Consider the following 11,883-nt stretch of genomic DNA (forward strand, 5'->3'; position numbering starts at 1 on the left):
AATTCCACACTTATATGACTCTGATATTATAGTGTTAATTGTTTTATTCTTTTATTCTTTTATGTAAAGCACTTTGGCATGCCCTTGGCTTTTAAATGTGCTCTATAAATAAAGATTGTTGTTGTTGTTGTTGTTGTTGTCTGTGTTGAGGTGGATCAGTGATCCTGCAGAGTCCTGTCCTCCCTGTGATGGAGGGAGATGACGTCACTCTGCTCTGTAAAACAAAGACCACTCCCTCCAACCTCACAGCTGCTTTCTATAAAGATGGCTCCCTCATTGGGGAAGCAGACTACAGGTCACATGACCATCCAGCATGTTTCCAGGTCTGATGAAGGCCTCTACAAGTGTGACATCAGCGGTCATGGAGAGTCTCCATCCAGCTGGATCACTGTCACAGGTGACACACTCACCTGTCTGTGTTTCTGCAGCTTTCAACATTCTCCAAAAGTTGATTCTGTTCATCTGGACGTAGCGTTTTGTGGGAGAAACGTTTCGTCACTCATCCAAGTGACTTCTTCAGTCTTAGCTGACGGCAGGTTTCCCCAAACTTATAAACAGTACATTTGCATAATGAATGAAACCAGCCCACTGAAGGAACAATGGGCTGGGAGGTCAGTTCCTTGATCATAATTATGCAAATTCACATGACCACTGACCAAAACCCATTGATCAAAGCCCACTGATCAATGGCCATGAGTACCATTCACAGAGAGTTGGGGAATGGCTGCAATCACAGCATTGTAAGATGATGAAAGATGTACCCTTAGGCCCCCTCCTCGATTCAGAGATGGTCTTTCTCTTTTCACGTAAATGGCCTCCTTGACTCCGCGCTCACACCAGTATTCTTCCCTGTCCAGGATGTGTACATCCTCATCCTTGACAGAGTGTCCACTGGCCTGTAGGTGTAAATAGACTGCAGAGTCCTGGCCTGACGAGGTAGTTCTTCTGTGTTGTACCATCCGCTTCGCCAGAGGTTGTTTGTTTTCCCCGATGTATAAATCCTGGCAATCCTGCACTTAACAGCGTACACTATGTTACTCTGTTTGTGTCGGGGGACCCGATCCTTGGGGTGGACCATCCTTGGGGTGGATGGAAATCTCACAGTCTAAGAAGGCTAACCTGACACTTTTCATATCCTCCCTGGTGAATTTGATGTGTCGGTCCACCGAGTTAATGTGATCCGTGAATTGTGGTACATCCTGAGATTTGATTTTCACCCAGGTGTCATCCACATATCTGAACCAATGGCTTGGTGGTGTTCCAGGGTAGGATAGCAAAGCCCTCTTTTCCACTTCTTCCATGTACAAATTGGCCACGATGGGTGAAACTGGGGAGCCCATGGCACACCCACGTTTCTGCCTGTAGAACTGACCCTTGTATGTGAAGTAGGTGGAATGAAGACACAGTTCCAGAAGCAAACACACTTGGTCGATGCTGAGAGTGGTCCTGTTGCTGAGGTTGGGGTCATCCTGTAATCTCTTACGGACTACCTCCAACGCTTCTGTGACTAGGATACAAGTGAAGAGACTTGGAGATGTTATAGGTGACCGAGTTGATCATACAGACAATCGGTCTCATGACGTTTCTCCCACTAAAAACGCTATGTGCCGATGAACAGAATCAATATTTGGAGATTTACTTACCTGAATGATTGAGCATGTATCAAGAGGTTTCAACATTCACAATGTGACGAGAACTTAATGAGTGCGTTTGCTTTATTTTAGACAAACACACCACCACACCTACATCCATCTCTCCTCCATCATTCTCTCCTCCTGTTCTCTTTGTGTTGTCATCTGTTGGATCAGTCTACTGGTGTTTTTGGTTCTTCTGGTGAGATAAGATGTTGACAGGAAACCTTAAGGTGAGACTCACACGTCATCATTAACGGGTCTGTGTTGATGCTGATGAAGGAGTCAGTTCAACAGTGCAGCTCGCTGACTTGCTGTAGCAGGAGTAAAATATCTCAGAATTGTTCGATTTAAGTGAGGCCCATCTGCATTTTCTTAGAGCCACATGTGGTCGTGAACAATGATGGAAATTCACCTTTTATGAACCATTCTAGACAACTTCAGCTTGTTTCCTACTCTGTTAGCATCTGTGATGCCGGATGGCAGCTGTTGCATGTAGTTTGCTAGCTGTCATATAGACTTGAAATTATTAACCTTTAATATCATGATTTTTGGGCCACATCTGGATCACAGAGTATTTGGAAGTACAGTAGCGGCACATATGAGGCCCAGATGTCGTTCACAAACAAGTGTGAACGAGATCTGGGCCTGAGACACATAAAGAGACCCAAGATCATCAAATGTGTGTTTTCAGCCTCTCAAACGGTCCTTTGGTTACAGCATCATTTCTAAAGTTCTGCATGTTAAACAGCAGCAACATCCTGCTGACGACCGCAGTTAGTCTGATGCTGGTGAGAATTCTCACTGTTTTTCCAGCTTGTGGTGAGGCGTCTCACTCTGCACTGAAAGAAGATGGCAGCTTTGTGGACGCTACCTTCCTGTTCACACAAACACCTCGCCGTTCTGTCCGTCATTCATTGGTTCACAGCAGAAGTGCTGACAGCTGGGAAAAACACAAGGTACTTCACCACAGCTGTGACACAGCTGTGGTGAAGTACCTTCATGCTAATGTGTCAAACACCAACATGGTGCATAACACCTTCACAACATAACAACTACGCCGTGGAAACACAGTGTGTGTCTGTCACACTACTCTAATTTCTCAACATCTGCAACACAGTGAACATTTAACACATTTTAACCACAGTGGAAGCTTCTGATCACAACAGAGGCTGTGTGTGTTTGTTACAACATCTCTCTGTTGTCAGAAAACCAGCTGCTCTTTTAAAATAAACTTACTGGCATTGTGATGCAACATTGCAAATAATAATAACATGTAACACCTGACTCATGTACCTGTCAGCAGGGCCTGGGTCTCTACATTGATGTTTATTTAAAATATCTCCTTGTTGATGCTTGTAACCCAAAATATGAGTTATGTAAATAATCCACAAGACAAATGTATCATTTCCAGTGTAACAGTTTCCATTTGTTAACGATTTTAATAAAAACTAAATAATGGTTCCTGTTTTAAGTCACATTTAAGTCACATTGTTCTGACTGTGAGAAAGAAGAGAGAGAGAAGGTGGAAGCAGGAAAAAATGACTTTTCATGCATTTCTTCAGCTAACGGTTACAGATTTGTGAGCTCCACATTTGAGATTTTGAATTTGAAGAAGCAGTTAACATGTGAGCAGTATGGAAGCTCTGTGATTTGTACCTGAGCTGGTTCCCAGTAAAGTCTGAACTGGGACTGTGTGTGATGCAGAGAGGTGGAGATTGAAGGTCTTGATTGAACTACAAAGCTTGTAATCATGTTTCCTGTTGTTTGAACTGTGTGTGTTTGTGTTCAGACTTTAAACCAGAGCCAGACGTCGTCTACTCTTCACTGAAGTAGTCCACCAGTCCAACCACTGATGTCCAGCTGCTGGTCTCTAACTGGTCCCCCCAGCACTTCAGACCAGAGGACATCCACATATAATCCATGACATTAGAAATAAATCTGAATCAGATAAAATATAATTGAATATGTTTCCATTGAATAGAATCTAACACCGACTTTCAGTTGATTAGTTGTCTTTTCTCTACCAGCCTTCAGTCTTTCATTAATTTCTCTATTAAACCCTTTGGATTTTCTACTTTTGCCTTTTGGTAAAAGCACCATTTTAAAAGTCTTACATTAAAAAAGTCATTTGTTATTATAATGCTGCGTCCTCTGGAGTTGTACTGTTTTCTATATTTTCTTTATCTTTGTTGGATATTACATTTGGGGACCTGGTTTGTCTGTTGCTTGTCTGCAGTTTCAAAAAGGTGCCAGATGGAAAATTTGACTTGTTCGAGGTCAACTAACCAATAAATGTATCACAGGCTCTTTATTAACTGGCTGACAAAAAAGGGGAAAACAGTACACTGTGTATTTATTCTTAGGAAATATTTTACTTATTTAGTGATACAGGAGAATAAAAAATATCATAACATGAAAACGGAGAGCTGAAGAGAGAAAGTAGACTCATGAACATGTGACTCGTGATTCAGCTCAGAGCTCCTCTTACTAACAGTGATCCCAGGAATAACATTTGAAATCTGCTGCCATCTACTGGTAATACTGGGTGTTACAGCATAGCAGCTTCTTTCTAAATGACAGCAGTCATTTATAGCTTGAGCTTTCAGTGCCCACCTGGTGACCCTAGAGGTAAGGTTAGGATTTGTTTGCATTTTAAACACATGCTAAATGATGGTTTCATTCCTTACAAACCATCTGTGAGCTTAACCCGATCCACTAACAGGCTGGCTGGATAAAAGTTGCTCTGGTAAAGAGCACGAGGAATACTCTCTGACCTGCTGCAGAGACCTGGCTGAAGAAGCAGAAAGCAAAAACCAGTAAAAAATCAGCCAAAAAAACGATAGTTCCTGAAAGTAGCACTGAAGGCCAAATTAAAGACATTATGTTTGAATTAGCATTTGTAATTAGTTTTAGATCTGCTCAAAGAGAAATTCAATCAGGTCTTCTGCAAAGTTTAGTCCTTCGTTCTTATTAGCCCTGCTTCACGAGTATCTACTCGGGTCAGATTGACTTTGTTTTTAAGGTTTTCCATTAGGGGGTAGTACCTAATAACAGGTAATTTTTTTATACTGGACAGGGTTCAAAGCAATCGGAGGCAATCAGGGGTCCTCTATTTTTGTGTTGTGTTTGTGTCAGATACGTAAATGGACTTTGGGCAACATTTCTAACAACCCCATATATTAGGAGGTATGAATTCTAATGGAAAATGGACAAAACTGAGTGGATTCAATTAGGTACAAGTGGGAAAAAGGTTCTAACTGTTCAACCTTTACATACATTTGCTTGATATTATTATTATTATTATCATAAATAATTTTCATGTATTTTACCACACTTATGCAGTTTTACTCACCATTGTCCTCTGATAATATAACAAACCAATGAGCTGGTTGTCTGAAAGAAATGGAACTGAAAAGAGACGAGACAGACATATTTGTGATTGGTCCAAAAGTCTGAGACACAAAATGTGGTCATATTTATCTCTGTCTCTGAGTCACAGTGAGGAAGTCAGTCACGGTTTTGTTTTGTTAAGGGTATCAGAGCTGCTTTCTATCACTTAAAAAAATTTAAGAAATCTAGCAATATATAATTCCCCAGTTTTGGTGAGAGAAATCCTGGGATTTGATTTAAATGTTACTGAGCACTAATTAGCAGGTATCCGAGTCTGTGTGATGCTCCCATACAGTCTGTGGATGAGCATATTTTTTTTGTCTGGCAGTTTTAGAAGCAGAATCATCGTCTGAATGCTTTGTTGTGCCAAACACAAAGAGATGCATTATGGACTCTCTGTAGGCTCCTCTCTTTTTTATCTTTTTGTTTTATTTATTTATTTTATTACTATTTAATTCATTATCACTTCCAGAGCAAAAAAGTGGATGAAAGCCACTTTGGGAGAAGACAGGAGAAGAACGCTAAGATATTAGAAGTGACAGAGAGAATGTGAGTGTCTGTGTTGAGCATTTATCATGAAAATGAACTTGGAAATGAGGTTGAGGCTGTTCATGGACCCCCGAGACTGCTGAAGACCTAGAGTCACACATCTCAATCACAACTGTTCGTCCATCCCAGCAGGGGAAAGAGGGAGGGCCCAGATGGAGCTCCCCATGCCAAGTGCAGGAGTGCCAGTCACCCACACAAAAACTGCACAAGGACAGATGTACTGAGAGACTCCTGCACTGATGTTTCATAGGAAAGTCCAAACAGCCTCACTGGTTCTCCATGAAGAACAAAGATTTGCTCTCTGTGGCTCCAACACAACTTAAAGACAATCAAAGGTGGACAAAGTTCTCCAGAACAGCTGTGGTTTTATTCATTAGAACAAGTATATTGCAGTTCACTGAGAGACAGACAGATTTTGTCTTTACATATCTACCTGTTTCCTTGGAAACAAATCCAATTGCTGTAACTGTGACACTTGCTTTGCATATACAGTAGATCTTTGTCAAAAAATGAGGATGTGAGCTTTGATGTCACACACAGTGGTGTTGAAGAGGAACAGGAATCAGTTCGTTCAGCTTTTTAGTACAAAGGTCAGTTCACCCACAGATTACTTTTACAAAAAAGAAATTGCTTGTGTTGAACAAACCTTAATCGGGCCCCTTTTAACCGACAGAGAAACTCTCACTTTTTATCTTTATGGATTTTTGTTCCATCCTGATGATCAGAAGAGTGTTTGAGGATTTAAGAATTTCTTAAGAATAACTAAAAGTAAGTGTTAGCTGTCTTTTTTAAAATCATTTTCAGCCTTTTTATGTAAAAAGCAAAAAGTTCATTTGTAATGGTTACAGTTTGGTTAACATCCACCCACAAAAATGTTTTAACAGAACAACTGATTCAAAAGGTCACACCTAACACTACCGTTTCTCTCCAATTCCCCCTCAACCAGCCTAGAGAAGTTAACATGATTTAAATGTAAATAAAAGGCTCGTCTGTTTACATCTCTCCCTCACAGAAGGATTCTCTGCAGAGCATCAAATCTGCATGGCAAAGTGACACACTTTAGGTGATCTTCATCCTTGGGGAAAGTGGTGTCAACTATTTCCCAGTCTCCTAGTATTTGTGCCTCACACAGAAACACAATTCCATCGCTGGACTTCCTCTGCACCGTCACTTTTAGAGCTTGGCACGCTCTCTCCATCCCTCAGGTTCTCATGTTCCAACGCTGCTGAAGGTTTAAGGCAGAGCACGTCATACACCTTAGTTGTCTTCCTCAGCGTCAACATTGAATCTTTCATTTTATTTAAGATTTTGCTGTGGGAAGTCTCCTCTTGATCTCCTGGAAGCTCAGTAGCACAGCTCTCTGTGTGATGTCTGCTGTGCTGAAGATGATCTCTGATCCTCCTGAAGCCTCTCTCCTGGCCTCAGCTCCCATCCTGTGGACGATCCTCTCAGCCACTCCTTCTCGTCATGGCACCTCACGACATCTACAAATTCAAAAATGACACTCCTCTCGTCACACGGCTTTCGCCATGTGTCAACTCCCCAATGAGACATGCACAAGAATGTTGCACATTCTCTCTAAAACAATCTCTAGGGTTTCCCACTTGGAGCAGCCATACTCCAACCTGTAACCCTGTGTAAAAACATTAATCAGCAGTCACATGTTAAGCTTGTTTAACTCCCAGCTCCACCTGGAGCCTGTAACCTGGAAGACAAATCTGTTAAATCAAACTTCACATTTGCAACCAACTATAGATCATGAGAGTGATAAAGTACTCAGCATAACAGACAAGTATCATGTGCAGGTTTCTTCAATCATTAAATCACTATTATTACCATAATTTGTCCCAAATCATGAATCATCCCAATTTATTCCACAATTAATCTGTGACTTTCCTTAAACAATTTCACTCCACCCATTTTATCACTTTGAGTTCAATAGTGGCAGGCTAATGAGCCCATATTCAACTATTCCATAAACACTGCATCCCTTATTTGTTTTTCTCATGTCACTTATCCACTTTTGCTGAATCCTCCACATGCACTCTTAAAGAAAACAAACATTAGCAGCACACATGGCTCATGTGGTGGGCAGGCGTCGGCCATCCACATTCCAGAGGTGCCATAAAAAGACCATAAAGTTAGCCATCCATAGCTGTGGAAAGAAGTGACACTAGTTTTCAACACAGAAAATTTCTCACATGTTATTCACATTGTTAAAGTAACCTTCACATTTTCCCAACCACACAGTGTAACAGCATCACCAACTCATAACCTGTAGTAGAGAAACAAACATCCACCAATTGTTCTGTTAGAAATCACATCATCAAATCACATGAACTGTAATGCTGTAGAAAAGAATGCAAATGTTAGCGCTGCGCAGGTGTGTACACACTTTCTCACAGTAACTTCTGTGAGCAACATGAATAACACACCCCTGGTAGATTCACAAACACAGAAAATGGCATTTAAAAGGTGAAACCATCACGCAACCTCAGATGTTGCTGTCATCTTTCTGCTCCTGTAAAAGGAAACACATAAATTCATCCACCCTTTTGTCCTGTCTAGGTGGAGCTTAACCTTGAGTCGTAGTTAAGTCTTGTCAGCTTTTACCAGTCAGTCAGTTTGTTTTTATTTTATTTCCATTCATTCATTCATTCATTCATTCATTCATTCATTCATTCATTCATCCATTCTTTCTTTCTTTGCTGATAGTGGAACCTATCGTCGCATTTAGTTTCCACTTTCAGCAAAATGACGTCATTTCAAAAAGAAAAAGAAGAAGAACTTTAGATCGGATTACCTCGCTGAATCTTTTTTAGGCAGAGACTCTCATTTTCTAATTGTCCCAAATAAGTGGCTTTCTCCAGAGCCCATTTTAATGTGGAGAAACTCACTTGCAACAATTCTCTCGATTACGTGTAGCGCTTTTAATTCCCGACGTGCAGATCTGCTTAAAGAAAAGAAATTCACAAACAAAAATCAGTGCACTGTTCAAAAAATAAAAATAAAATGAAAAATGACAAATAAAACTGAAAAACAAAATAAAAAGAAAAAATACAGAAGCCCGGTCTTAGGACTTGTCACAGGATATTCTTTCTCTTATAGGTGAGAAAACACCCATACTTCAGTAACAAAACAAAACAAAAAACAAAACAAAAATCTGCTAGTTTCACTCATTTAGTTTCACTCATTTAAACTCTGGCTGCAGGATTCTGTTCACCCTGCTAATTCAGTCGTCTATGTATCAGTTCTCAATCCACTCAATAAACCAGACAGGATGATGGTGACAGTATTACCTACTTAAAATTGTGTTTGATCTTCATATCTTCATTACGTGTGTGTGTGTGTGTGTGTGTGTGTGTGTGTGTGTGTGTGTGTGTGTGTGTGTGTGTGTGTGTGTGTCGGGTTAATACATTTTCTGTCTTTATGTATCCTTTCATGTACCTTCCCCCTTTTTTCTGAAACAAACTCCGTTCACTCCAAAGTTTGTTTCAGAAACATCTAAATGAAAAACTCTGTCATAGTCAGGCACAGCTAAACCCCAAATGCTTGCAGGTTACCATCGGCAACCACACTGTGTGTTGTTAACCCCTTCTACAAATGCCCTCTCTTAATGTGTAACACTTTGTGTATGATTTTTTTTTTATATCTCTGGTGCATATTAGCTGCATGTGTGGTGTCACCTTTCCATTTTTCTAACAGTACACTTGCATACCTCAGTGCTTGTCTTCCTCCCCCTTTTGTGGTGGTCTGGACACTGTGTCAATCCTCCACTTCCAGGCAGTCGCTTGTCTCCCCGGATTCCTTAACCCCAATTTGATTGCCCACACTAAAACAGCCACCTCAGTCCTCTTCTGCTCCTTTCCTTCTCTCCCACTTTTCAGTCCAATGGCAGTCAGTTTTCTTCAGCTTTGTCCCGTGTCTCTCTTTGTCCCACTGTCTCTTTCATTGCCATCTCACTCCAAACATGGCAAATGTCAAGCTCAGACAGTCTTCTCAAAAGTCCTTCACACACAGTGAGGTTGCAGCTTGCTGGAAACGCATCTCCATCCATCCAATCTAGATGGTGGTTCTTCTCTTTCTGATGCCGTTTGCCCACAGCGCTGCTGGACCTCTCTGCTCAGATTGTCTCTTGGACTCCTGTCCACTGTTGATGTTCATGCTCGTGCTTCTGAAACTGCACTCGGTGTCTTCAGGGAGAGATTCGTTTCCTTGGAGCTTGCTTGTTCAGGATGAGGACGGGAAGCTGCAAAACAATTCAGCCAAAAAATTCTGGCTGGGTGTTTCTATTTTTTCTAATGATTTCAACCTATAATTTTCTTCCGACTGCTGCCCGTGGAGAATTGATCCAGGTCCGTTCCCCACCTGTAAACGACAGACTGAGAGACTTTCATTATTCACTGTGACTGCATATGTTTTCATCACTCCTAAAGCAACACATCTCTACTTATTTTGTTTTGAACTCTACTGACTTTAAACCCAAAAAATGAAATTTTATTTATTCTTAACTGCAAACACAAAAATCTTCTTGATGTTGTTGTTAATTATTTTGAACTTATTTATCATTACTCTAGCACTAATCCACTCTTTAATTTGCTTTATTTACTTTTAATTCACTTTCTCCTCTTTGATCACTACGATTTCTTGACTATTTATTATTTCACAGAAAATCAACTAATCTACTTTATCTCCCTCTTTGTCATCAAGGAATTCACACACACTCACAGGCTGATCATTCGCCCCCATCTTTTCTTTCTCTCTCACACACACTCACACTTTACTCTTCGTTCGTTCCACCTGTGAACCCCGCCCCTCGAGGCTGGCTCACACACACTTCATGCTTCTCGCAGTCCCATTCAAACTTTCTGCGAGACACTTCTGCTGATTCAGGACAACGCCCCAATCAGCACATAGAGCGGGTGCCGTCCGCTCTCGTACACTTCACAAATCATTCAAACTGCGCCACGGACTCGATACCGCAGCTACTCTCCCCCAAAAAAATATAAAACCAAATTAAACCCCCCAATTAACTTCACAGTTTGCAACAATTCGCGACACGGCCGCCTGCCGCGATTTCTGCACACCACAAACACACACTTTTAGACACGAATTCTTTTTGTTACTTTAATTGACTCCCGTACTTCAGATGAGACGCCGACTCTAACGGCGCTTTCACACACACTACACCGTCCTCCTTCTGCATCAGGCACCGGTTCAACTCAGCTTGGAATCTAACCGGCGAAAGCAACCGATCCTGCTTTTATGCATACTTCAGACTGTGACAGGGACCTCTCCCCGACTTAGTTATTTAAGGAGCCACGAATCCCCAGGTCACCACCCTGGATCTCCTGCCTTCAGGTCCTAGCCCCGCGTTCGAGACTAGGTGGGGTAACCAAACCCGTGACACGCGCAGCGCTCAGCTAATAGTAACACGTTTCCTGCTTTAACGCACGAGGATGGATCACCGCCACTTTTTTCCTAATAACTAAGATGGATGAAACACCGATTCTATTAATCCGTAACAAAAATCTGCTGCTTTAACGCACTGAGATTTTCTTACGGGGCGCTAAACATCAACTTGGAGTTCTTACAAAAGTCTCTTGCTTTAACGCACTGAGACGGACGCTAGCCGCCTTTTATTTTTTTCTACTGAGTGAATTTACACTGGGATGTGTTCAACTTAGCGAACAGATAATTTAGGCTTTAAACAATATGCACGGTTCGAAAATAAACAGGTCGTGCTTACCTTTTAATCATGTGAGCTAGCTCTCTGTTCGCCTCGTTTCACGAGCTCAGCTCTGCCAATTCATCTCTGGGCCTCGAGCGAATTCCCAAGGGTTTCGGCACCAAAACTGTCGGGAAATCAGTTTTACCCCGGTTCTTTTTATTCCTCGAGCATCCAGAGATGGCACCGGACTCAGTAGTCATTTTCACAAAACTTTTATTCACCTTTATTCATCTTCATTTACTCATCTTCATTTAAGCATCCACTTCTAGAAGGGAAGACGAGGCCGGTGCCCCTCTGCAAAAATCTTCACCCCTTTGTCTGTGAAACACAGTTTTATAGGGCGACCCCATCATAAACCCCCCCCTACGGTGTGCTGCAAACTCTGTGTCTGTGTCTATGTGCACGAGCACGTAAGTAAGTGTGCGTGTGGATGTGTGTGCGTGACCGTTAAAACACTGTGGGTGTAGGTAACTCCCTAGAGGTCATAAAACCCCTCTCACTTCCAGACCACAGGTATCCAGTTACACATGTAGAGACCCCCACCCTAAAACATCCTCTGGGGAATTTCCACTCAGTGGG

The 11,883-nt window shown here is 41.7% G+C and overlaps 1 long non-coding RNA gene across 1 annotated transcript; it reads left to right on the top strand.

Annotated features, from left to right (window-relative positions):
* The first annotated feature begins 367 nt into the window (after window positions 1-367).
* Window positions 368-3,443, top strand: LOC113011357 (uncharacterized). The gene is made up of 3 exons (XR_003270530.1): window positions 368-397; window positions 1,725-1,864; window positions 3,424-3,443. It is a non-coding gene; the product is annotated as an uncharacterized LOC113011357 (long non-coding RNA).
* The last annotated feature ends 8,440 nt before the right edge of the window (window positions 3,444-11,883 follow it).

This window comes from Astatotilapia calliptera, chromosome 3 (assembly GCF_900246225.1).
Source record: "Astatotilapia calliptera chromosome 3, fAstCal1.2, whole genome shotgun sequence".
NCBI lineage: Eukaryota > Metazoa > Chordata > Actinopteri > Cichliformes > Cichlidae > Astatotilapia > Astatotilapia calliptera.